We start from the raw sequence: 21,702 nt of genomic DNA on the forward strand, positions 1-21,702 counted from the left end.
TGGGGGTCAAAAGACGCAAACGCGAAGAGGCGGGAGAGAAGCCGGGCATTTGAGGACGAGACCTCCCGGGAGCCCTATGCAGAGGCGCGGCCCGGATTCAGGGGAGATGAGAAACACATCAGAATGGGGAAGGGAAAACGGAGACAACATGAGGCAAAAGCACGCGTACCTGCAGCTGTTCAAGAAGAGAGAAACGCGGCGACTGGAATGATTTTACGTCAAAATTCGTAGAGCACGAGCGGAGTGTGCCACCCGGGCTGTGGCGCGCCGTGATCGTATAGTGGTTAGTACTCTGCGTTGTGGCCGCAGCAACCTCGGTTCGAATCCGAGTCACGGCAGTGTTTCCCTTTTGCTTTGTGTTTAAAACCTTACGGGCTGCCCCTCTTACCTGGGGGCCAGAGAGCGCTTTTTGCTGGCCACCAAGTGCAATAACGTCACGAGAAGGGAAGAAAATATAACAGCGCACGAAGCTCTAGCACAGTCACAGGAGATAATCCTGGACGTGCTCCACACCACACCATTTAACAGAAAATATCTAAAGATGAGGTGCGAGCTCTCAATGAGACTTGTGTGTAACTTCCACTAAGGGAATGGTCTAGTCACTAGAGGTTTTAAAGATTTTATTTTTTCCTTTTTCTCCCCAAACCCCCCAGTACATAGTTGTATATTCTTCGTTGTGGGTCCTTCTAGTTGTGGCATGTGGGACGCTGCCTCAGCGTGGTTTGATGAGCAGTGCCATGTCCGCGCCCAGGATTCGAACCAACGAAACACTGGGCCACTTGCAGCGGAGCGCGCGAACTTAACCACTCGGCCACGGGGCCAGCCCCTACTAGAGGTTTTTTAGTGGAAACATTTCAAACATCAGCGAGGCTTTTTTACACACAAAAAGAAGAGGTTTTAAAGAGTTAACAATTACTCCAAACTGGTCGTGGTCTCCGTTGCAGTCTCTGAAATCCGACGGCCAATTTTTATCCTTTAAGGGAATTATTAATGTGTATTCACAGAACAAAATGCACAAATCTCTAATGGACAAATGGACAGCTATATGAATATTGAAATATGCAACCTTCAACAGGATCATAACATACAGAAATTTTCTATCATCTAAGCATGGCCCTTTGATACACTTTCCAGGTAATGCCTTCATCCTCTGCTATTTTATAACTATTCAGATGTCTACCCTCACAGATTAGGCTTGTCCTTTCTTCAAATTCACACAAAAGGATGTACACTTTTTCAGTCTAGCTCTTATCAAGCAACCTTATATCTTTGATATATATGTACGTTATTGCGTTCGTCACACCTTAATTTTGGTGTAAATGTTAAGCTTTACACCAATGTAAACGACACCCGAAATGATGGACATTTGGGCAATTTCAAACCACAGCATTGGGGAAAAGGCTCATGTGAATACCATTCTAGTAGTAATTTGTGGATATGTGAAAAAATGGCCACTGAAAGAAGGGAAGCCATAGACAAAAAATCTGCAAGGAAAGCAAGACCACTGGCCTTCTATCCTAGAGGTGTTAGAATGAGGGAGAGAAGGGCGACAGCGAGGCAAGTCAGAGAAAAGTAGAATTTTTACTGCCAGTGAAGAGCACATTCTCTTCCATCATGCCTCTTCTCTCCAAGGTCTTCCTAGGGAAGGATGGGCTGACGGAAGCGTCGTTCCGAAGTGGTCCAGTGCGCAGAGTCCGGGCTTCTCCTGGAATATTTGCCGGTGTCTCTTCTGGGTCAAAGCAACTCCACAGGATATTCCTGTTGATCCCTGAGGAGTAGTGGGAGAGACACCAACTTGGCCAGCTCCATGAGCCGCACTCAACATAGGCCCCTCATGGAGGAGCGGGGATTCAAGGCTTCTGAGCCGGGCCCCTCAAATGGCTGAGGCAAGAGAACCAGCTAGGGAACCTCCTGCTGCCTCAGGTTCTCTCCTCCTGTTGTTTGAGAACGTGGATCCAATTTTCTCCCCAGCACTGGAGAGGCGTCTCAGTCATTTCTGCTGGTTGGGAAAGGCTTATTGTGCCCAGGAATGCAGCTGGTGTGCAGAAGGTGAGTGAAGGGTAAATGGGGTAAGAGGCAAGAAGCAGCCGGCTAGCCCAGACATGGAGCTGGTGCTGGACACAGAGCTTCCCAGAGAAGCCAGGCGTCAGGCTTCTTGTTCCTGGAAAGGGTACCTCCTTCTGACCTGACCCCAAAGAGCCAGCATGCAGGGGCTGCTGTGACCATACTCTCCGTGGGGTCCCCACGTATGAACACACCCATGGCCAGCTGCGGGTTAGTAGCATTTGGAGAGAAAGAAGGTATCACGCAAAAAGCAGGGCTTCTCCATACGCTTGGTCAGGAAAGAAAAAAGCCAGGAATACAGAAGTGGAGACTGCCGAATGTGGCACACCAAAGTATGCTGTCCTGGGCCTGGGTTGGCAGAGAGCAATGAGGCAACATGGAAGAGACATCAAGAACCAGAGAATATCTGGTGAGAGCGCAAACTCAGTCCTCTGCTAGCATTAATTCCACAGCCAAATCTCCCACATGCAGGGAAACAGCATGGGTCAGCACAGCCGGCCAGAGGAAAACGACTTTTGTGGGCGAGTTATCTCTTCAACCAGGTAAGTATAGCCACCTCCCTGCAGGCACAATGCAGCCTCCCATCTCCCCACCGTTCACTCAGGATCACCACCCTCCCCTTCACCCACCCCTCACCATTCTTTTAAACTGTTCTCCCAAAGCAAGTCAAGCCATGCCCCCTCACCACCACCCCCACAACCCCCAGGGGAGACCCCACAGGCGGGCCCACCAGACTGACTGCCCTTCAGCAGAGGCTCCAGATCCACTGACCGGCAGCCAGTGCACTGTCTCATCTACATACTCCACCTGCTGCCTCTGTAGCTCGGTCCACATTACCTTCCCAGGCTCTCCCTCTCCTCTTGCCTTTACAGTTGGACACAACATTTATCCCAACAGATCTTCGGAGCAAGTGTGCAGTGCCTGGTAGAGTCCACAGAGGTTTAAAAAAAAAACAAAACAGCAGTTGGAGAAGTTGTGGCATTTGCCTGGAACATCATTGTTTTGATATTCTGGTATTGATTTTTACACCTACCTTCTGCTTATGGAACTGATACTGGTTTTCCATTTGTGGTAGTGGGATGAATTAAAAAGTCAAACTACTCAGGAAAAAGAATATGAATCGATTGAAAGAAAATATTTTAAAAATATATTCAGCTCTCGCTCAACTGACAAGTGTGTGGATACGGCAAAAGCCTGGGGCCCCTAGCATGTGTGCTGATGCTGTGGCAGTCATTGGATCTGTGCCTGTGATCCAATGCCGCTCTGGTCTGCTGCTCCAAAAATCCTGAAGCCAGGTCACGGTCTCCGAGAGACACCTCAGGAGGATCGACCTACCCCAAGGTGACTGACTGTACAACTCCATTTCCTTCTCCTGGGAAGCCTAAGCCAGGGTCTTCCTGGATCACAAACGAAGTTATCTTAATGACCAAAACTTATGAGAAAATATTCTTGACATTTTTTACCTATTAGGGAAATACAAATTAATACTAGAAGGAGATACCATCACATGATATTTATATCATATTTATATTTAAAAGAATTAGTACACCAAATGCTGACAAGAGTGTGGAGGAATTGCAACCGTAGTCGTGGGTTTACAACCAGTCTAGAGGACTGTTTGCCGATTTTTAATAAAGTTAAACTTGTACCTGTGTCATGATGCAGCAATTGCAGTACTTCTGTGAAGGCGCAAGCGCAGAAAAAGATTGCTAGAGAGTGCTCATCAAAACACTGGGTACTCATCAACAACACCAGTTAACACTCAAATTACTCCAATAATACCAAAATTAAGAGGTAATATGCATAACAATATGGATATATTTAATGAACATAATGTTCCATGAAGAAAGCGAGATACAAAATTCGTTCATTTGCATTTCAAGAACAGGCAATAGTAATCTATGGCAACAGACCTCAGAATAGTAATTAACCAAGCAAGATAGGGTAGGAATTGCCTGGAAAGCAGCTCAATGGACATTTCTGGGATGAAGGCAGTTTTCTGTAACTTGATCTGGATGATGATTACATGTGCCAAAATTCAACAAAGTGTTTGATAAAGATTTGTGATTTTTACTCTATGTGGACTATGTTTCAATAATTGACTGTTCCCATAAAAATTAGTGGATGGTGGATGGACAAAAGCGGGTGTAGACACAACTGGTTTGTACTTTATTGTAGAGTACAATACACTTTACTTTCAATACAATACACTTACAATTCACTATAAACTCGTTCTTCATTAGCGTAAAAACCCTCGCACTGATATTTGAAATATTTTTCCAGAAAAATGGCTATGACCACACTATTTCATTAATAGAAGCTACAGACAAGGCTCCTTGAGAGATGGTATTTCACCTTTGGATATATTTTCTGCTCAATAGTGAGACAAGGAAACATCCAAAGTTTCGCTTCCACAGGCCATCCATAGATTTGTGCATTGTGGGATTTACTCCTTTGATGGCATCTCACTATGGGGCCAGCGGTAAACTGTTCTCTCTGACAGCTGCTAAAGGAGCTCAGCTGGTGCTGGGATGAAAAGCAAACAGAAAGACCGGTGGTGGACAGTGCCCTACTGTAACTTGGATTTGAACCAAGGTTGCTGCAGCCACAACACAGTACTAACCACTAAAGGGTCATGATGCCACCCCGGCCTGCTGGAAGCACTGTACTTCCTACAATTTCTTTTTTATGTAAAAATATTCACAGTATTTTTGCTGTTTTATTTTTGGACACCTACTTCCAGACCTCTCTCATGATCTTCTCCGTTTCTCCCTCCCCATTCTGCTACCTAATAAAAACAATTTTCATCTCTCAGGATTCGGGCCTATGCCTCTTCACAGGTTTTCCGGGAGCTCTCACCTCATTCATGCTTCTGCTTTCTTTCGCTGCTTTTCACGTTTAGTCTTTTGACCTGACCTCTTCGGGCTGCAGCCACACCGACCCCACCCTACTTCACAGACCGCGACCGAGTGGAAGGAGGGGAGCGCAAACTGCGCAGACGGTCGGGTGAAGGCGGAGCAAAGGTCCGGAAGAGCCATCACGGGAGCCCACCGGCGTTCAGCTTCCGTTGCGCCCGACTCGGCCCAGGCCCGGGGGGTCGCGGCCCCAGGCGTCTCCATGGTGCTGGCATCTGAGGCGGGTGTGAAGCAAGGCAGGGCGAGGCCGTTCGGCTGCCTTTGCTTTTGGAATCACTCAACGAACGTATTTCAAAGGGGACGAGCATGCTGTGTCGACTTCACCTCTATGGTTTTCCGAGGCTTTAGACTGGACAGCTGTCCTGCAAAAGGTGGGTGGCCCCACCTAGATTGAATGAGTGCTTGTCCTCTGTTGGGGTGAGGCTAGGATCTTTCCATGTGTCTCTGTGGCGCAACGGGTTAGCGCGTGCGGCTGTTAAGCGAAAGGTTGGTGGTTCGAGCCCACCCAGGGACGCTTCTTCGCGTTTTCAGAACGTTCAAGTGTTTGCTGTCGGTTATACTCTGCCCATCCTTTAAAGCAAAGGCGGAAAGAGGGCTCCGCGCATACCCTCCTGTCCTCTGTGTCTTGTGCACATCGGGACGATCTAAGTCAAGATCATTATGGACCCTCAGAGATTAGCTCCAGGGGAAGACAGGTCACTGGGAATCCACGAACCCTCAAAAGAGTAGAGTCATCATTGTTACCTTCTGATTCCTTTTCACTATGAAGTTTCTTCCACTGTTTGTTTGTACTAGTATTTATTTAACCCTTTCCATATACTTTTGAAATTACTTTGGTTCTGTGCTTTTATTATTACAAATAATACTGCAGTCATCATTCTTGTACAAATATCTATAGAGTCCTGGAAGAGCAGTTGCTTTATCATAGTGTTTACATGGTTTTGTATATGATTCCATTTTCTCTCCTTTGTTGGGTTAGTAGCTATAACTATTTTGTTATTTAAGCGACTGCTTTACGATGTATAACTTACATCTGTAACTTACCAGTCTGCCTTCAAGAAATGTCATACTTCACATTTCTCCCCTGCCTGCCTTTATGATATTGTTGTCATGCATTTTACTTTGCATAAGTTATAAACCCCACAATCCATTTGTATTTCTTTTGTTTAATCTGTTCCATGTATTTAAAGAGCTTTAACTACTAAGAAAAAAATCTTATATACTTTCCCATGCAGATACCATTTCTCTTGTCCGTCATCCCTTTGTGTACATCCAGATTTCCATCTGGCATCAGTGACCTTATTCCTGGAGGACTCCTTCAACATTTCTTGTATTGTAGATCTACTGTTGATGAAGTTTTCAGCATTTGTATGTCTGTAAATGTCATTATTCACCTTCATTTTTGAAAGATTTTTGTGGAGGAGGAGGCATAGAATTCCATGTTGACTTTTTCCCACTCAGTCATTTAAAGATATTGCTCCACTGTCTTCTCACTTGCACTGCTTCTGATGAGAAATCTGATATCATCTTTATTTTTGTTTTATGTATGTTCCAAGTCTTTTTCCTCTGGCTGCTTTGGAGATTTTTTCTTTTTCAAAGGATTTGAGCAATTTAATTATGATGTGACTAGTTTCTCGTGCTTGGGGTTCATTTGGCTCCTTGGATCAGTGGGTTTATAATTTTCATTATGATTGGAAAATTTTCTGTCATCATGTCTTCAAAAATATTTTCTTCAAAAAAATTTTCCCCCAGTCTTTTCAGGGACTCCAATTGCTTGTATATTAGGCCTTTTAGAGTTGCTCTACCATTCATGATGCTACGTTTATTAAAATTTTTTTTTCTTGACTGTGTTTCATTTTGAATATTTTCAATTATTCATGGCTTTTTGTTCTCTAACCTATTTTTATGCAATGTCTAATCTGCTGTTAATTCCAGCTTGTGAATTTTTTATCTCAGATATTCTAGTTTTCATCCCTAAAGTTTGATTTTGGCCATTTGTATACACTCAACATGTCTACTTAACTCTTTGGACGTATGTAATACAGTCATAATAACTGTCTTAAAGTCCTCACTGCTAATTTTAGCATCATGTCAGTTCTGGTTCAGTTTTTTTTTTTTTTTTAAAGATTGGCACTTGAGCTAACATCTGTTGTCAATCTTTTCTTCTTCTTCTTCTTCTCCCCAAAGCTCCTCAGTACATAGTTGTATATTCTAGTTGTAGGTCCTTCTGGTTGTGCTACGTGGGATGCCATCTCAGCATGGCTTGATGAACAGTGCCATGTCTGCACCCAGGGTCCTAATGGGTGAACCCCTGGGCTGCCAAAGCTGAGGGCGCGAATGTAACCACTCTGCCACAGGGCCAGCCCCTGGTTCAGTTTTGATTGACTATACTTCTCATTATGGGTCATGTTTCCCTGCCTCTACGCACGCCTGGCATTCTTTGATTGGGTGCCAGACATTGTGAAAGTTTTCCTTCTTGGGTACCAGCTATGTTGGTATTCCTATAAATCTTCTTGAGTTTTGTTCTTGGGTACAGTGAAGTGACTTTTAAACAGTTGGCGATCCCTTTGGATCTTGCCATTATGATTTTTTAGGTAGGTCAGTCTAGAGCTGATATTGCTACTACTGAAACAAGACCTTCCTGAGTGTTCTTCCCAATGGCCCATGAATTATTAGTCCAGTCAGGCTGTTGGGAGCAAGTAAGATTTCCTGCCCTGTGTGAACACCAGGCACCATTCCATGATCTTTTCAGAAGTTTCTTCCCTTAGCCTCAGGCAGTTTCTTCATAGGAATGCCCTGATCAGTATCTGCTGAATACCTGAGGGAGGTCCTTTCCATATGCCTGGATTCTCTCTCTGTCCACCTCTCTCATCACTGGCTCTTTGTCCTACGAACTCTAGCTGCCTTGCTCTCCACGAATACTCAGCTTCATCCTCACAATCAAAGGAGTTAGCCTCAGATTTCTCTCTTCCTGTCCAGCCTGGAATCTCTCTGAAAGCAGTAAGCTGGGCCAATGATAGGGCTCACCTGGTTTGTTTTTCATCTCTCAGGGGTTGCTGTCTTTCTTGCCTGATTTCCAGTGTCTAGAAAACTGGTATTTCAAGTATTTTGTCTTTTTGTTTTCTTTGAGTGCATGGGGGAAGGGGAGGGTAAATCTGATTCTTGTCACTCCACCTTTGCCAGAAGCTGAAGACATCTCTTTATGTATTCTTAGTTTGACGTCAATAGGAGGTGTGCCAATTTATATTCCAATCTATTTTTCCAACTTGATGAAGGAGCCTGCTTCTTCATACTCTTGCCAGCACAGCAAACTTTCTATACATGCATCTAATACTCTAACAAGAGGAGTGGTGCCCTCCTGACTCAACTTAGTGGGAGGTACAACAGTAGAACAATGTGGACATTACCCAGAGATACCCTATTACATTGGTTCAGCAGCTAAACTTCCAAGATGTTTAGAAAGTCTTCCAATAATTGTAATTGTTTTCAATAGTGACCTACTTAATAGGATCCAGAGAAGACTGGCCAGAATGACTGGGGATTGCTTCCTGCCAAGCAGCTTATCAGTTGGAGGGGAAAAGAACTACTGGTCCCAGACATTTGTTCCTCTTCTCTTTCCTTTATGAATTGCATTTTTGCCTTTATGCACACAATCTAATGACCAGTCTCCCTGCTATGCTAGGTTGCATTAGCATGCTGATAACTGTCTCTATAAAATTCTTTGACAGTGTTTGGGTATTTCTACAAAAATTATCCCATTTGAGAAAAATCATTGGAAGCAACAGAATCCTACACCTGACAATGCATCTTGTGCAGACTTGGATCCTTAGAGTTATTGGCTCACCTTCCCTTGGTTCTTATGTTGAATCTCATGAGCAAAAAAAGAGCTCTTTGGCTTTTACACACTAAATCTGGTTCTTGGACTCTCTCTCTCTGTCTGTCTCTCTTTCTCTACCTGTGCATCTCAGTCTGTCAGCCTCTCTCTCTCCCTCATACTCTAGGCTGCCCCTAATCTTATCCACTCTCTTCTCTTCCTCTTCAGCTTTCTGGGATCTTGCATTGGCATGCCTTCAATCACCAAGCATTATTAGGCACTTACTAGGTGCCAGGCTGTGCTCTGGGAGAGATGCTGCATCATGACTAAACCTAAGGTCCCTTCCCTGAGGTGCCTACACCTGGAGGCATCAAAAAAGAGCAGCATGCTGGGAATACAACTGGTCCCTGCTATAGATGCATCCACCCACTCACGTCTAGGGTCCCTAGAAGTGAGTAAGACAAGAGAAGCATAAGGAAGAGTGGGAAAATAGATGGCTTCAGATCTAGAAGGCAGGTAACCAAGAACTAGGATTTTTTTTTAAAAAAAATAAGCAAACACTTCAGGAAAACAATAGGCCTCCAGTGATAACTCCTTACTTCCTGGAGCAAACATTGCTTGTGTTTACACTTCTTAAACTGACAATGATGGCCAAGCTCACCAACACCCACTAAGGGCGCCCACACCTCCTCTTAACCTGTTAACATATGGCCACTCTATAATCTATAAAATATGAGGTAGCATTATATTAAAAAGGTGTTGTGTTGTTTCTATATTAATTAGAAAATATCCAGGCAAAGATTATACATTAATTAGCTCAATTTAATATCAGCCAAATAACTTAAAGATAATGATTGATCTTAAAATACTAATTTAGGTGACACATAACAAAGAAATGCATGTTGGAATCATATGTTAGATGATACCTAAAAACGTTTATCCAAAAATTGTAAGTGGAATAACTGAGCTACCATAATTTCTAGAATTATAAGATTTAATCTCCATTTAAAAGATATTATACAGCATGCTTCATTTACTTGAACACATAACTTTAAATTTTATAAACTTAAATATTTATTGGAATTAAAGTTTGCTTATTTGATCAGTAAAACCAGCATAGGAGATTTAGGCAGTATCAGGATTGATGCGGGGTCGGTGAGCCGAGGAGTCAAAAGAAAGATTTCTTAGACTCTCAAGATCTGGCAGTAGTGCTCTTTTATTTAGAGAATAGTATAGAATAGCATGGGGACAGGATCCATGGGCAGGCAGAGCTTCTGCTGCCACCGCTTCTGCTGCCCCCACTGGCATGGGGACAGAGCCCATGGGCAGGCAGAGCTGGTGTGTGGGGACAGGACCCACAGGCAGTCAGAGCTCCTGCTGCTGCCCCGAGTTGAGGGTTAGGGCTAAATTTAAGGCATAGGTATATGATTCATCTCTTTACAAGACAAAGGAAAGAACATGAAAAAATGTTAAAATGGTATCAGTGCAGGTGGGGTCTGGTCATTGGGTGATCCCATGACTCTTAGACAAGAATCAAATTGGATTAAGTAAAGGTTAGAAAGGTTAGACGCCACCACCCTAAACCAGTTACATGAGATTGCCAGACAGGAACCAACTTAAGTTCTTGCCTTCCCTATTAAGAGCTTCTAGGGACAAGGTCATCTCTCCTCTTCTTCCTGGTACAGAGAGGGAGGCACCTTTTACAGATAGAGATTTACCTTACAAATGTAAATGTGTCCCAACAAGGGCAAGTTCCATTCCCCAGAGCCTCCTTCCCTGTCCCAGTTTATCGAAAGCAATCAGCCCAAGACAATCCTGATGCCAAAGAGACATATCCTGGGGTGGCCAATTTCAGGTCCCTACAAGGTCATCCCCCCTTCCTTCACAAACGCAAATGTCTCAAAAGAGCAAGCAAAATTCCAGTCCTCGGAGCCTGCTTCTCATCTACAGTTTTAAAAGTAACTAGCCTAAAAATCCTCATCAAGGATCATTCGGATTTTGAAGAGAAAATAAATCCGAGACTTGTATAAAGTAGAATACTATGCTAACAGTATTGTAGAAAATCTGAAAGACAACATAAAGTAGTTTTTAGACCAAAATTTTTAAAGTGTTGTGATACATACAAGGAGTCATCTTTAGAAATATGACATGACATAAAAATGTTCTATGCCATTATACATCAGTTATTAGGATTCTTTAAAGTGTTTAAAAGTATTCAAGACTCATCCTTATTATCAACTTGAATTTTTCTTATATCTATACTGAGACCACTAATTTATCTACAGCTAGATCTCTTTTTGAGTTTCAGATTCAGTAAGAAAGGAAGTGCAAGAAAAAAACCCCATCAATATATTATCCTTGAACTCCACTGTGATCCTGGAAATAGAAGCTCGGTCACTATCTCCCACTTTGGGGAGGAGTACAGTTGAGTAGCCATCACAAATCAGGATGCCTCTCTCTGCTTGGACCAGGTCAAGACATCACACTTCACCTACCCCAGCCAGCCTGGGGGATGCCTTGGAAACTGTGATCAGGCCTCATCCCCATCTTGCCGCAAACCGCATCTCTGCGATGCAGAGAAGATCCCTGAGCGGCAGTGGAACCCAAGCCGCCAGCGGTGAAAGCACCAACTCCTAGCCACTAGGCCACCAGGGAATCACACAAGGACTCTAATTTGGCTTCTCCAGGTGAAAATTCTGAAAGTAAAGGTTCGATTTCTGAGACCCTGAAGGCAGAAATGGAGAGGATTCCCAGCGGCCCAGGGCTGAATGCAGCTGTGCAGGGCCCCCAGCCCTCACCCGGCTGCTCATCACCTTTCACCTCTGCGGGTCCGGGAGACTCTTGGGACGCTTTGGGCTCTGAGGCCTGACCACAGGGGAACTGCTCTGTCTTCCCTTCTAGTGTAGCTTTAACACTGTGTGCTGCAGAGCCAAGGACGTGCTCTTTTCCGAACCTCGGTTTCCTTCTGAGTAAGGGGCGGACTTGGCTCTGAGGGAGTGAGAAGCGGAGCCAGTCTGCGCCCTGATCGCTGAACTGGCTCAAGCAGCTCTCCTGACAATTGATGAGGATTTTTAGGCTGCTTAATTTTTTTTTTTTATTAATGTTATGATAGATTACAACCTTGTGAGATTTCAGTTGTACATTTTTGTTAGTCATGTTGTGGGTACACCACTTCCCCCTCCGTACCCTCCCCCCACCCCCCCTTTTCCCTGGTAACCACCGATCAGATCTCCTTCTCAATATACTAATTTCCACCTATGAGTGGAGTCATATAGAGTTCGTCTTTCTCTGACTGACTTATTTCGCTTAACATAATGCCCTCGAGGTCCATCCACGTTGTTGTGAATGGGCCAATTTCGTCTTTTTTTTTGGCTGAGTAGTATTCCATTGTGTATATATACCACATCTTCTTTATCCAATCATCAGTTTCTGGGCATGTAGGCTGGTTCTATGTCTTGGCTATTGTAAATAATGCTGCGATGAACATAGGGGTGCAACGGACTCTTGAGATATCTGATATCAGGTTCTTAGGATAGATACCCAGTAATGGGATGGCTGGGTCATAGGGTACTTATATTTTTAACTTTTTGAGAAATCTCCATACTGTTTTCCATAGTGGCTGTACCAGTTTGCATTCCCACCAACAGTGTATGAGGGTTCCTCTTTCTCCACAACCTCTCCAACATTTGTCGTTCTTGGTTTTGGATGTTTTTGCCAATCTAACGGGGGTAAGGTGATATCTTAGTGTAGTTTTGATTTGCATTTCCCTGATGATTAGCGATGATGAACATCTTTTCATGTGTCTATTGGCCATATTCATATCTTCTTTTGAGAAATGTCTGTTCATGTCCTCTGCCCATTTTTTGATCGGGTTGTTTGTTTTTTTGTTGTTAAGCAGTGTGAGTTCTTTGTATATTATGGAGATTAACCCTTTGTCGGATAAGTGGCTTGTAAATATTTTTTCCCAATTAGTGAGCTGTTTTTTTGTTTCAATTCTGTTTTCCCTTGCCTTGAAGAAGCTCTTTAGTCTGATGAAGTCCCATTTGTTTATTCTTTCTATTGTTTCCCTCAACTGAGGAGTTACAGTGTCCGAAAAGATTCTTTTGAAACTGATGTCAAAGAGTGTACTGCCTATATTCTCTTCCAAAAGACTTATTGTCTCAGGCCTAATCTTTAGGTCTTTGATCCATTTTGAGTTTATTTTGGTGTGTGGTGAAAAAGAATGGTCAATTTTCAATCTTTTGCATGTGGCTGTCCAGTTTTCCCAGCACCATTTGTTGAAGAGACTTTCTTTTCTCCATTGTAGGCCCTCTGCTCCTTTGTCGAAGATTAGCTGTCCATAGATGTGTGGTTTTATCTCTGGGCTTTCAATTCTGTTCCATTGATCTGTGGACCTGTTTTTGTACCAGTACCATGCTGTTTTGATCACTGTAGCTTTGTAGTATGTTTTGAAATCGGGGATTGTGATTCCGCCGGCTTTGTTTTTCTTGCTCAGGATTGCTTTAGCAATTCGCGGTCTTTTGTTCCCCCATATGAATTTTAGGATTGTTTGTTCAATTTCTGTGAAGAATGTTCTTGGGATTCTGATTGGGATAGCATTGAATCTGTATATTGCTTTAGGTAGTATGGACATTTTAACTATGTTTATTCTTCCAATCCATGTGCAAGGAATGTTTTTCCATCTCTTTATGTCATCGCCTATTTCTTTCAAGAAAGTCTTGTAGTTTTCATTGTATAGATCCTTCACTTCCTTGGTTAAGTTTATCCCAAGGTATTTTATTCTTTTCGTTGCGATTGTGAATGGGATAGAGTTCTTGAGTTCTTTTTCTGTTAGTTTATTGTTAGTGTATAGAAATGCTACTGATTTATGCACGTTAATTTTATACCCTGCTACTTTGCTGTAGTTGTTGATTATTTCTAATAGTTTTTCTGTGGATTCTTTGGGGTTTTCTATGTATAGGATCATGTCGTCTGCAAACAACGAGAGTTTTACTTCTTCGTTACCTATTTGGATTCCTTTTATTTCTTTTTCCTGCCGAATTGCTCTGGCCAGCACCTCCAGTACTATGTTGAATAGGAGTGGTGAAAGTGGGCACCCTTGTCTTGTTCCTGTCCTCAGAGGGATGGCTTTCAGCTTTTGTCCATTGAGTATGATGTTGGCTGTGGGTCTATCATATATGGCCTTTATTATGTTGAGGTACTTTCCTTCTATACCCATTTTACTGAGGGTTTTTATCATAAATGGGTGTTGGATCTTGTCGAATGCTTTCTCTGCGTCTATTGAGATGATCATGTGGTTTTTGTTTTTCATTTTGTTGATGTAGTGTATCACGTTGATTGACTTGTGGATGTTGAACCATCCCTGTGTCCCTGGTATAAATCCCACTTGATCATGGAGTATAATCTTTTTGATGTATTGCTGTAATCGGTTTGCCAAAATTTTGTTGAGGATTTTTGCATCTATGTTCATCAGTGATATCGGCCTGTAGTTCTCCTTCTTTGTGTTGTCCTTGTCAGGTTTGGGGATCAGAGTGATGTTGGCTTCATAGAATGTGTTAGGGAGTTCTCCATCTTTCTCAATTTTCTGGAACAGTTTGAGGAGAATAGGTATTAAGTCTTCTTTGAATGTTTGGTAGAATTCTCCAGAGAAGCCATCTGGTCCTGGACTCTTGTTTTTGGGGAGGTTTTTGATTACCGTTTCTATTTCCTTACTTGTGATTGGTCTATTCAGATTCTCCATTTCTTCCTGATTCAGTTTGGGGAGATTGTAGGAGTCTAGGAATTTGTCCATTTCTTCCAGGTTGTTCAATTTGTTGGCATATAGGTTTTCATAGTATTCTCTTATGATCTCTTGTATTTCATTGGTATCTGTTGTGATTTCTCCTCTGTCATTCCTGATTTTATTAATTTGCGATTTCTCTCTTCTTTTCTTGGTGAGTCTGGCTAGGGGTTTGTCAATTTTGTTAATTCTTTCGAAGAACCAACTCTTTGTTTCATTGATCCTTTCTATTGTCTTTTTTGTTTCAATATCGTTTATTTCTGCTCTTATTTTTAGTATTTCCCTCCTTCTACTGACTCTGGGCTTTGTTTGTTCTTCTTTTTCTAGTTCTGTTAGGTGTCGTTTGAGGTTGCTTACGTGAGCTTTTTCTTGTTTAGTGAGGTGAGCCTGTATTGCAATGAATTTCCCTCTTAGGACTGCTTTTGCTGCATCCCAAATGATTTGGTATGTCGTGTTCTCATTTTCATTTGTCTCCAGATAATATTTGATTTCTTCTTTAATTTCTTCAATGATCCATTGTTTGTTGAGAAGCGTGTTGTTTAGTCTCCACATTTTTGCACCTTTCTCTGCTTTTTTCTTGTAGTTGATTTCTAGTTTAATAGCGTTATGATCAGAAAAGATGCTTGATATTATTTCAGCTCTCTTGTATTTATTGATGTTTGCTTTGGTTCCCAAAATATGGTCAATCCTTGAGAATGTTCCATGTGCACTTGAGAAGAATGTGTAACCTGCTGTTTTTGGATGAAGTGTTCTATATATATCTATTAAGTCCATCTGGTCTAATTTTTCATTTAATTCTATTATTTCCTTGTTGATTTTCTGTCTGGATGTTCTGTCCATTGGTGTTAATGGTGTGTTGAGGTCCCCTACTATTATTGTATTGTTGTTGATGTCTTCTTTTAGTTCTATTAAGAGTTGCTTTACAAATTTTGGTGCTCCTGTGTTGGGTGCGTATATATTTATAAGTGTTATGTCTTCTTGGTGGAGAGTCCCTTTTATCATTATATACTGTCCCTCTTTATCTTTCTTTATCTGTTTTGCTTTGAAATCTACCTTGTCTGATATTAGTATAGCGACACCTGCTTTCTTTTGTTCATTATTAGCTTGGAGTATTGTTCTCCATCCCTTGACTCTGAGTCTGTGTTTGTCTTTGGGGCTGAGGTGTGTTTCCTGGAGGCAGCATATTGTTGGATCTTGTTCTTTGATCCATCCTGCCACTCTGTGTCTTTTGATTGGGGAGTTCAATCCATTTACATTTAGAGTGATTATTGAGACGTGGGGGCCTACCTCTCCCATTTTGTGTCTTGTTTTCCGGTTTTCTTCAGTTTCCTTTGTTTCTCGTCCCATGGTTTAATCTGTTCTGATGTAGAGCTGCTACTCTCTGTTGTTGTCCTTCTACTTATCTCCTCTGCTCTTGGTTTTGTAGCCCCTTTCCTTTTTTGGATTTTTCAGGAATGAGGGTTTTCCTGAGGATTTCCTGAAGAGGAGGTTTTGTGGCAATGAACTCCCTTAATTTTTGTTTATCTGGTAAAGTTTTTATTTCTCCATTGTATTTGAAGGATATTTTTGCTGGGTAGAGAATTCTCGGCTGTAGATTTTTGTCCTTCAGATTTTTGAATATATCATTCCACTCTCTTCTAGCCTGTAAAGTTTCTGCTGAGAAATCTGCTGATAGCCTGATGGGGGTTCCTTTGTAGGTTAGTTTCTTTTGCCTGGCTGTCCTTAATATTTTCTCCTTGTCGTTGACTTTTGCTAGCTTCACTACTATATGCCGTGGAGTTGGTCTTCTTGCATTGATAAAGTTTGGAGATCTATTGGCTTCTGTCACCTGAAGATCCATCTCCCTCACCAGATTTGGGAAGTTCTCAGCCATTATTTCTTTGAATAGGTTTTCTGCCCCTTTCTCCTTCTCTTCTCCCTCTGGTATACCTATAATCCTTACATTGCATCTCCTAATTGTGTCTGATAATTCTCGGAGAGTTTCTTCATTTCTTTTAAGTCTTGCTTCTCTCTCCTCCTCTGCCTGCAACAATTCTATATTGCCATCTTCCAAATTGCTAATTCTTTCCTCCATATTATCGGCCCTACTGTTCAGAGCATCTAGATTTTTCTTAATCTCCTCTATTGTGTTCTTCATTTCCAATATTTCTGTTTGGTTCTTCTTTATCGTATCAAACTCTTTTGTGACATAGCTCCTGAACTCGTTGAGTTGTCGGTCAGAGTTCTCTCTTAACTCATTGAGAATCTTAATGATGGCTGTTTTGAAGTCATCATCATTTAGGTTATATATCTCATTTTCTTTGGGATTGTTTTCTGTGTATTTGTTACTTTCTTTCTGTTCTGGAGATTTAATGTATTTTTTCATATTGCTTGATGTTGTTGATTTGTGCCTCCGCATGGAGATAGAGTTTAGTTGCTCCTTTCACTTGTTTCAGCTGCTGCGGTGGGGGGAGCAGCTGTTTATACTTCACCAACCAGGAACCCTGTCCGTAGTTGCTAACTGGGCCTGGGCCCCTCTTCGTAGCCACAGTGGCCCTTTGGATTCCCTCCTCTGCTGTGGGGGCCGTCACAGGGGGGCTTCAGGCTGCAGGTGCCTACTGTTGCAGCCCACCTAGATGTGCTCTCTCCTTGGGGTCTGCAACGGTGTTATGGGCTTTTCCAGCGGCCAGGGGTGGGATCACTTATATTTGTCGCTCCGTTGCTGTCGGCACCCACCAAATCTCACTTGTCCTCTATGGGTCGCAGGAGAGCTATTGGCATCTTCTACAGTCTGTGGTTAGTACACCTAGCTATGCTGCTTTTGCCCTGGGGTCTTCCAGCCTTGTGGCTGGCGGCTGGGTGCCTTCTACTGGTGCTGTGCAGAGGCTTTCCCTAAGGCTGCTGTGAGCCTGTAGGGTTTCCCCCTAGGCTACTAAGCTGGGTCTCTGGAACTCTCTCCAGCCCCAGTCCTCTCCGAGATCTCCGGCAATCCCTAGTCCCACGGGGCGGGCAACGGCAGCTGGGGGTCGCCCCACCCTCAGGGCTTCTCTCCGGGCCTCTGCCTGGAGCCCTGAATGCTGGGCGTGGCCCCTCTGCTAATGGCAGACAGAGAGTTTTGTCTGCTGCCTGGCGGAACTCCGGCTCTTCCCCTCTGGGTCGCAGAACCGGCCTTTGAAAGTTCCCCCCGCCCCGGTCCTCTCCGAGATCTCTGGCAATCCCTAGCCCCACGGGGCGGGCAACGGCAGCTGGGGGTCACCCCGCCCTCTGGGATTCTCTCCGGGCCTCTCCCGGAGCCGTGAATGCTCAGCGTGGCCCCTCTGCTAACGGCAGACAGAGTTTTGTCTGCTGCCCGGGCGGAGCTCCGGCGCTTCCCCTCTGGGTCGCAGAACCAGCCTTTGAAAGTTCCCCCAGCCCCGGTCCTCTCCGAGATCTCCGGCAATCCCTAGTCCCACGGGGCAGGCAACGGCAGCAGGGAGACCTCCGTGCCCTCTGTGTCTCTCTCTGGGACCCTCCGGGCGCCCCGAGCACCAGGCTGGGTCTCCCCGCCAATGGCGGGGAGAGACTCTCCCCGCGGGCTCAGGTGTGCAACTCCAAAGTTTCCCTCTGCGTTTAGGAGTAATTGCGGGGGGTTTAGGTAGGGTTCTGGTCACCTGTTTCCACCGTCGCTCCTCTGTTGTGTTCTCGCTCCTGCCCTAGATGTGTGTAGATCCTCTGGGGGCGTCTGTTGGAAGAAAGCCGCTTGCGGGTACTAGGCTGCCCGTCGGGGTCGGAGAGTTTTCACCTATTTCCACATCCTCCCGGAGGAAAGTCCATCCGCCTTCCGATGTATAGTCGCGTGGGTGTCTCAGACGTCCTGAGATGCTGTCTGGATATCCTTTGTCAAGCGATAAGTGTCCAAATAATTGTAGACTCGAAGGGCGAGAGACAAAGAGGACTACTCACGCCGCCATCTTGGATCTTCTTCTAAATGCTAGGCTGCTTAATTTTAAAATGGCTTATGATGAGGATTTTTAGGCTGGTTAGTTTTAAAACTACAGATGAGATTCAGGCTCCAAGGAGTGGAATTTGTTTGCCCCTTTGTTGGGAAACATTTACATTTCTAAGGGAAACCTCTATCTGTGAAGATGCCTCCCTCTCTGTGCCAGGAAGAAGGGGGAATGGTCTTATCTCTAGAAGCTCTTAATGGGGAAGGCAAGAACTTAAGTTGGTTGCTGTCTGGCAATCTCATGTAACTGGTTTAGGGTAGTGGCGTCTAACCTTTCTAACCTTTACTTAATCCGATTTGATTCTTGTCTAAAAGTCATGGGATCACCCAATGACCAGACCCCACCCGCACTGATACCATTTTAACTTTTTTCATGTTCTTTCCTTTGTCTTGCAAAGAGATGAATCATATACCTATGCCTTATAAAATTAGCCCTAACCCTCAACTCGGGGCAGCAGCAGGAGCTCTGACTGCCCATGGGTCCTGTCCCCACGCACCAGCTCTGCCTGCCCATGGGTCCTGTCCCCATGCCAGGGGGGGCAGCAGCAGCGGCTCTGTCTGCCCATGGGCTCTGTCCCCATGCCAGCGGGGGCAGCAGAAGTGGCGGCAGCAGAAACTCTGACTGCCCATGGGTCCTGTCCCCATGCTATTCTACTCTCTAAATAAAAGAGCACTACTGCCAGATCTTGAGAGTCTAAGAAATCTTTCTTTCGACTCCTCAGCTCACCGACCCCGCATCAACAATAGCACGTGTACAGGCTCCTTTTGGGGCCTAGACCAGCTTGATTGGGGGAGCACGAGGCTCCGTCCTACGTGCCTTTGCCTGGAGCCCTAAGAGCCGGCTTCGGTTCTGCTTTCTTTTGCTCCGTCAGGCAAATGAACCTGTTGTGCAAGTGTGCTGGGAGGGGGAAAGCCAAGTGTGTGTGGGGGCCTGGAATTGGCCACCCCAAGATATATCTCTTTGGCTAGATGATTATTTGAGGCTGGTTCCTTTGCAGACAGGAAAGCAACTGAAAAGTAGAATTTACTTACCCTTTTGTAAGAGACATTTACATTGTAAAGGAACTCTCCATCTGTAAAGATATCTCCCTCTCTACCAGGAAGAAGGGCAGATGACCTTATCTCTAGAAACTCTTAATCAATGGGGAAGGCAAGGACTTAAATCTGCATTTGTTTATTGTGCTTGTCTGGTAACTTCCTGTAACTGACTCCCCCACCCCCAATATCCTCCTTTGTCTTTTAGCTGGATATGATGTTTGTGGTGGTGGTTTCGGCTATTTTGGCAAATTGCTTGGCTTGCCTGAGCCTCTCCCATCTATATATTGACAAATAAAAATGGCAAGCAATGGGATGTGTTGGAGGACATGAGGAAGCCATTTCGTGTAAAACTAATTCGGCCTGAGTTTGCTTTTTTCCAAAAGGGCCTGACCGAGGCCATTCAGCACACATTGTATATCTGCTTTAAAACATTTACTATGGCAAGAACAAAGGCCCTTGAGATAAAGGTGCAACTTCCCTCCTCCTCCCAACGTTGGCATTTCCTTAAGGGTTAAGCATCTTTCCTTAGGCTAGGAACCGATTGCTGTGCTCACCTGTGACCACTCAGCTTGAGACAATAGACTTGCCTCCTGCTACGCCCTCTGAGATAGCAGACCCACTACGTGCTGTGTCCATCAAGCAATCTTGTGACTATTGTGGGAGGGACATTTCAATCATATGTGAAACATCCTGTTTGGGGGGATATAACCACTTGTGCACCCCACTTCTTTTGTGCCCTTTCTTCCTTTGGGAAGAAAGGCCCCAGGCCATGGTCCTCATAAAGCTTTGTTTAAGTTTCTCCTGCTATTCTGTCTCATGTGAATTTAATTCATTCTCCAGCCAGACGAACCCAGAAAAGGTAGAGGAAATGTCTTCCTCCCCTACATGTGCTTCACAGGAAAGAAGTTCTTGGTTTTGAGACACGTGTTACCTGTCAGCCTGTAGAGAAGATTTCGGCGACAGAGGAGAAGGTTAGGGGCTCTCTGGATCTCAAGGTAGGCTGAAGTCAGCCTAGTCCTGCACCCCCCTTGGACTCACTGACTGTGTTGCGGTCTCCATTGTGACTGAGAGCAGACCAACGAGGCCTGTTTCCTAGGGCTGAGTAACTCAAGTTGTGCCACATTTCTCGTGAATGGAAAATTGGCTGCGGCCGCACCTCCACGCCCGGTCCCCTCCTCTGTTTGATTTGGCGACATGAAGGTAAGTTTGAGGAAAAAGAGGTTGTTTCCGCCCGGTTTCCAACCGGGGACCTTTCGCGTGTGAGGTGAACGTGATAACCACTACACTACAGAACCGAGGGGTGTTGGAGAACGTAACAACATATCCATGAAAACCTTAGGTCTTGCCACAATCATTCTAGACGCCCACTGTTTTGAACTGGAAAGTACCAGCGACCCCTCAGGCAAGGAGACTGTGGCTCCGGAGAGGCCCTGGCTCAGGGTTCCGCGCCTACCCCCGAAGCCAGGGCCCTGGGACCCCACAGTGTGACTTCGGGGTCCCGCATCACACGCAGGATTTCCACTCCCAGGACTAGGTGCCCCTGTGCAGGAGTCGCCCCCGCTGATCGCAGCTCCCGGAAGCTGCAGGAGCCGGCGGGTGGGGCGCGTCTGAGCCCCGGGCGCCTGCCGCCGCCCAGGAGTCCGGACTTCGCTCCTCGGAGGCTGTGGACTCGCGCTTCCGAGACGTTTTTCACGGCCCGGTGGTCAGCGTTTTTGGCTCGTGACAAATGACCAGTGCTTCGAATTCACCTGGGAACCCTAGGACCCGCCCTCCCCTCTGCTCCGATGCGCCGGACCTGCGCGCTCTTTCCTCGCAAGCCCTTTCGCCTTAGCGCTTCTCTGGTGTCCTCTCGGCAAAAGAGGGTCTCCTTGGTATCCTCTGGGCAAAAGGGGTCCCTCCGGTTCCTGCTGCTGTCGCTTATTATATTCGACTCATTTTAAATCCAATACTTTAATGATGCCTGTAGTTTTAGCCAGTGCCGCAGCAAAGAGGGCTACGTGGAACATTTGGCTGTTTTAAAATATCGAACATCCAACACAGGCTGAGCCACCTTTCCCGGCCTGTATCAAATTCGTTTGAATACCAGGCCGAGTATAAATCCGTGGAGGACCACGCAGATTTCACGATT

At 44.8% G+C, this 21,702-nt stretch overlaps 2 non-coding genes across 2 annotated transcripts; both read left to right on the plus strand.

The window, feature by feature from the left end:
* Positions 1-266: 266 nt before the first annotated feature.
* Positions 267-338, plus strand: TRNAH-GUG (transfer RNA histidin (anticodon GUG)). The gene has a single exon. It is a non-coding gene; the product is annotated as a tRNA-His (tRNA).
* Positions 339-5,419: 5,081 nt separating this feature from the next.
* TRNAN-GUU (transfer RNA asparagine (anticodon GUU)) lies at positions 5,420-5,493 on the plus strand. Its single transcript has one exon. It is a non-coding gene; the product is annotated as a tRNA-Asn (tRNA).
* The last annotated feature ends 16,209 nt before the right edge of the window (positions 5,494-21,702 follow it).

This window comes from Equus asinus, chromosome 25 (assembly GCF_041296235.1).
Source record: "Equus asinus isolate D_3611 breed Donkey chromosome 25, EquAss-T2T_v2, whole genome shotgun sequence".
In the NCBI taxonomy this organism is placed as follows: Eukaryota; Metazoa; Chordata; class Mammalia; order Perissodactyla; family Equidae; genus Equus; species Equus asinus.